This window comes from Schistocerca serialis, chromosome 4 (assembly GCF_023864345.2).
Source record: "Schistocerca serialis cubense isolate TAMUIC-IGC-003099 chromosome 4, iqSchSeri2.2, whole genome shotgun sequence".
In the NCBI taxonomy this organism is placed as follows: Eukaryota; Metazoa; Arthropoda; class Insecta; order Orthoptera; family Acrididae; genus Schistocerca; species Schistocerca serialis.
In genome coordinates, this window is record NC_064641.1 from 94,472,337 (window position 1) to 94,478,565 (window position 6,229).

Genomic DNA, 6,229 nt, shown 5'->3' on the forward strand with positions numbered 1-6,229 from the left:
GCAACGAGAAAAGCATAAAATGTCTGCCGCACTTTAAATACTGGCACAAATTAAGTTTTAAATAAATACAGAGACATAAGTTACATTAATTTAAGAAGTTATTCTTTTCTGAAGCCGCGATTAGCTGCACTAATATTGTCGCGTTAAGTTGTGAAGTGAACTGATAAGACGTGAGAACCGGCCGAACCACCGAGGAAATAAATATATGGGAAACTAGAAGTAGCGGCATGAGTTTAGGACGTCAGAGGTTAACTTTCATGACACTAGAGGAATCTTTACAGAACAAAAATTGTTGGAGAAAACAGAGGTCGGGTATACCGTATACTAAGAGAGGCATTCAATAAGTAATGCAATATACTTCTGTTCTGAAAGCAGATACGTTTCATTCAGAATTCCAAAACACCATATTATTTCCCACTCTTTTTGCTACAAAAGCCATGTTTTCAACATAATCGCCGGACGCTGTGCCCGAGCGGTTCTAGGCGCTTCAGTCCGGAACCGAGCAACTGCTACGGTCGCAGGTTCGAATCCTGCCTCAGGCATGGATGTGTGTGTGATGCCCTTAGGTTAGTTAGGTTCAAGTCTAGGGGACTGATGACCTCAGATGTTAAGTCCCATAGTGCTCAGAACCATTTGAACCATTTTTCAACATAATCTCCGTTCAATGCGAAGGCCTTACGCCACCTTACTTGGAGGGCCTGTATTCACTCACTATACCACTCTACTTGTCGACGTTGGAGGCAACATCTTGTAGCATCAATAACCTCAACATCATCCACGTAATGCTTCCCGCGGAGTGCATCCTTCACTGGTCCAGACAGATGGAAGTCGGAAGATACGAGATCCGGGCAGTACGGTGGGTGAAGATGAACAGTCCAATGAGGTTTTGTGGGCTCCTCTTGGGTGCTTAGCACTGCCAACAGAGACGTCCAGTTGTGCAGTAAGGTGACTGATTGTGATCTGTCGATCACCTCCAATGAGACTTGAAGAAAATAACTACCGACAGCTATGATTTTATTAATTACTTTATCTGACTACCAGTTTCGGTACCTCATTGACACCATCTTCAGGCCGCTATAGACGTAGCTAGATAACCTATCTAAACGACGGTGCCGTCATAGAGATCACCAATTTCAACTAGCTTCTGTATGTTCTAAACCTTCCGTGTAGACGCCGCGCGGGGTAGCCGCGCGGTCTCAGGCGCCTTGTCACGGTCCGCGCGGCTCCCCCTGTCGGAGGTTCGAGTCCTCCCTCGGACATGGGCTTGTGTGTTGTCCTTAGCGTAAGTTAGTTTTAGTTAGATTAAGTAGTGCGTAAGCTTAGGGATCGATGACCTCAGCAGTTTGCTCCCATAAGACCTGACCACAAATTTCCAATTTTTTTCCTTGTAGACGTGGACTCTCCAAGCCTGAACTGTCGTGGTTAGGGAGTCCATGTCTTCAGGGAAATATTAGAAATCTACGGAAGCCATTTAAAATTGGTAATCCCTATAATAGACGTTTAGATGACTAGATGTTTAGCGGCTTCAAGATTGTGCCAAAAAGGCACAGAAACTGACAGTATTTATTTTGTAAACGTAGGCTTCCGCGGTCTTTGTCACGTCAATAAAATTCTTCTGGGTTTGAGGCTGCACTGTCATCTGTAAAATTCCGAAGTTTCGGTGACTGTTCCAAGGCGTCTTTCTCAGGGTGTGTTGCAATACACCCTGAGGAAGGCCCCTTGCAACAGTCGCGGAAACGTCGGAATTTTACAGATGACAATGCGGCCTCATACCCAGAAGAATTTTATTGACAGTATTTATTTTCTTCGTGTATTTGACCAGCTGCAGTCCCATACCGTTTATACAACATGGAACTACAGAAACTCGAGTGAGACTGTCCTCACGTTCCAGCATTGCAGGAGTCACAAAGGTGTGTAGCCGGAGGGAACGCGGGAGATCGGGTAGATTTGAAAGACCTTGTTGTGATGATGACAGGCGCTCCGCCCAACGACTCACCGTGGTTTTGTTCACTGCCACACCCCCGTAGAAATCATAAAAGTCCTATGAATGTCTTCGATGCTCTGCTTTTCCACCAAAAGAAACACAGTGATCGCTCTCTGCTTGGAACGCATCTCAGTTACAGACGCCACGCACGTGTAGCACAGTCACCTATCGGAACTTCCTGAAACTAGCCGAGAAAAAAAATCTCTGCATTACAGTTGGAGGCAGTCTCGTATATGAAAAACTAGAAGTAGCGGCAAGACGATAGGGCTTCAGGGAATAGATTTCAGCGTACTGGATGAATCCTTACAGGCCAAAATTTGTAGGAGAAAGCGGGAGTCGGAGTATACACTGTAAGTAATTGTGTAAGTAGTACAGTAAGTGGGATAGAAAGGAAGTCGTGATGGGCAAATTTAACCAGCTATTAGCTCGTGACGGGCAAATTTAACCAGGTAATAGCTTGTTTTAATTGAGAAATGAATGAATAAACAGGTAGATCGACTATGATAATGAAGGCATACTACAACATAACGCCGGCCGGAGCGGCCGAGCGGTTCTAGGCGCTACTGTCTGGAACCGCACGACCGCTACGGTCGCAGGTTCGAATCCTGCCTCGGGCATGGATGTATGTGATGTCCGCAGGTTAGTTAGGTAAAGTAGTTCTAAGTTCTATGGGACTGATGACCTAAGAAGTTAAGTCCCATAGTGCTCAGAGCCATTTGAACCACAACGTAACATATTCAATTTGTTTATGATGGCGGTGGTGGTGGTGGTTAGTGTTTAACGTCCCGTCGACAACGAGGTCATTATAGACGGAGCGCATGCTCGGGTTAGGGAAGGATTGGGAAGGAAATCGGCCGTGCCCTTTCAAAGGAACCATCCCGGCATTTGCCTGAAACGATTTAGGGAAATCACGGAAAACCCAAATCAGGATGGCTAGAGACGGGATTGAACCGTCGTCCTCCCGAATGCGTTTATGATGGCGTTTAGAAATTTATAGGGTGGCGGCTTTCTAAAAGTCACTGCTCCCTCTGGACAGGGGTGCGGAGGCGCCAAATGCAGCGGTAGTGGTGGATGGATCAGCGGGCGGGGCTCAGGATCGCGCTAGACAGAGAGGACAGGACGGAGACCTGGCGCTGACAGCGCCGGGTTTCTGCGGACTCGAGCCGCCGCCGCAAATCCCACACTCCCAGCGCCACCCACCCCCGCGGTCTGGCGCCCGCGGGCCGCCGGATGATAATTCGCTTTTCTCTGGGAGCGCTGCCAACTCGGGCCGCATCGAGTTGGGGCTGGCTCAGCACGGGCAGCAGATGCGAGCGGTCCGCGCCGGCCGTGCGCCTTATTTAATTTATAATTCGGCTATGCGGTACTTCCTAGGCCGCGGAAACTCCCGCCCGTATCGGAAACTGGCGAGGGCTGCCGGCGGCCCAGCGACTGTAGCTCATCTCGCCCTTCTGATTTCTTCTTCTCGTCCCTGCTCCTTGCTCAGCTATTACAGTCTGTCGCTGGGCAGCGACAACCGTTGAACAGCCGAAGCTTGTTCTTTTACTCGTCTGTTTTATGCCAAAGAAAAACACTGGGGGCTATCGTTTGGACGAAGCTTTTATACCGGATGTACAAGAAATACACTGATCACCCAGAACATTATGACCGACAAACTATCGATATAAGCCCATCTAGGACGAGAGCAGCGTCGCCTGGAGAGGAATGACTGCTAGTCAGACACACGCACCATGCATGTACACTACTGGCCATTAAAATTGATACACCACGAAGATGTGCTACAGACGCGAAATTTAACTAACAGGAAGAAAATGCTGTGATATGCAAATGATTAGCTTTTCAGAGCATTCACACAAGATTGGCGCCGGTGGCGACACCTACAACCTGCTGACCTGAGGAAAGTTTCCAACCGATTTCTCATACACAAACAGCAGTTGACCAGCGTTGCCTGGTGAAAGTTGTTGTGATGCCTCATGTAAGGGGGAGAAATGCGTATCATCGCGTTTCCGACTTTGATAAATGTTGGATTCTAGCTATCGCGATTGCAGTTTACCGTATCGCGACATTACTGCTCGCGTTGGTTCGAGATCCAATGTTAGCAGAATATGAAATCGGTGGGTTCAAGAGGGTAATACGGAACGCCGTGCTGGATCCCAACGGCCTCGAATCACTAGCAGTCGAGATGACAGGCATCTTATCCGCATGAGTTCCAAAAGAAATCCGTTGTAGTTCGATTACTCGATAAGTACGAGGGCAGTTCAATAAGTAATGCAACACATTTTTTTTCTGAAACAGGGGTTGTTTTATTCAGCATTGAAATACACCAGGTTATTCCCCAATCTTTTAGCTACACAACACTATTTTTCAACGTAATCTCCATTCAATGCTACGGCCTTACGCCACCTTGAAATGAGGGCCTGTATGCCTGCACGGTACCATTCCACTGGTCGATGTCAGAGCCAACGTCGTACTGCATCAATAACTTCTTCATCATCCGCGTAGTGCCTCCCACGGATTGCGTCCTTCATTGGGCCAAACATATGGAAATCCGACGGTGCGAGATCGGGGCTGTAGGGTGCATGAGGAAGAACAGTCCACTGAAGTTTTGTGAGCTCATCTCGGGTGCGAAGACTTGTGTGAGGTCTTGCGTTGTCATGAAGAAGGAGAAGTTCGTTCAGATTTTTGTGCCTACGAACACGCTGAAGTCGTTTCTTCAATTTCTGAAGAGTAGCACAATACACTTCAGAGTTGATCGTTTGACCATGGGGAAGGACATCGAACAGAATAACCCCTTCAGCGTCCCAGAAGACTGTAACCATGACTTTACCGGCTGAGGGTATGGCTTTAAACTTTTTCTTGGTAGGGGAGTGGGTGTGGCGCCACTCCATTGATTGCCGTTTTGTTTCAGGTTCGAAGTGATGAACCCATGTTTCATCGCCTGTAACAATCTTTGACAAGAAATTGTCACCCTCAGCCACATGACGAGCAAGCAATTCCACACAGATGGTTCTCCTTTGCTCTTTATGGTGTTCGGTTAGACAACGAGGGACCCAGCGGGAGCAAACCTTTGAATATCCCAACTGGTGAACAATTGTGACAGCACTACCAACAGAGATGTCAAGTTGAGCACTGAGTTGTTTGATGGTGATCCGTCGATCATCTCGAACGAGTGTGTTCCCACGCTCCGCCATTGCAGGAGTCACAGCTGAGCACGGCCGGCCCGCACGCGGGAGATCAGACAGTCTTGCTTGATCTTGCGGCGATGATGACACACGCTTTGCCCAACGACTCACCGTGCTTTTGTCCACTTCCAGATCACCGTAGACATTCTGCAAGCGCCTATGAATATCTGAGATGCCCTGGCTTTCCATCAAAAGAAACTCGATCACTGCCCGTTGTTTGCAACGCACATCCGTTACAGACGCTATTTTAACAGCTCCGTACAGCGCTGCCACGTGTCGGAAGTCAATGAAACTATACGAGACGAAGCGGGAATGTTTGACAATATTCCACAAGAAATTTTCGGTTTTTTCAACCAAAATCGGCCGAGAAAAATATGTGTTGCATTACTTATTGAACTGCCCTCGTAGTACAATTCTCAAGGCTGTCAATTCAACTAAGTACCTGGGTGTTGAAATTACGAACAACTTCAATTGGAAAGACCACATAGATAATATTGTGGGGAAGGCGAGCCAAAGCTTGCGTTTCATTGGCAGGACACTTAGAAGATGCATTAAGTCCAATAAAGAGACAGCTTACACTACACTCGTTCGTCCTCTGTTAGAATATTGCTGCGCGGTGTGGGATCCTTACCAGGTGGTATTGACGGAGGACATCGATAGTGTGCAAAAAAGGGCAGCTCGTTTTGTATTATCACGTAGTAGCGGAGAGAGTGTGGCAGATATGATACGCGAATTGGGATGGAAGTCATTACAACAAAGACGTTTTTCGTCGCGGCGAGATCTACTTACGAAATTTCAGTCACCAACTTTCTCTACCGAATGCGAAAATATTTTGTTGAGACCAACCTACATAGGTAAGAATGATCATCAAAGTATAATAAGAGAAATCAGAGCTCGAACAGACATGTTTAGGTGTTCGTTTTTCCCGCGCGCTGTTCGGGAGTGGAATGGTAGGGAGATAGTATGATTGTGGTTCGACGAACCCTATGCCAAGCACTTAAATGTGAATTGCAGAGTAGTCATGTAGATGTAGATGTAGATGGCTGTAACGGATCGTGCAGCC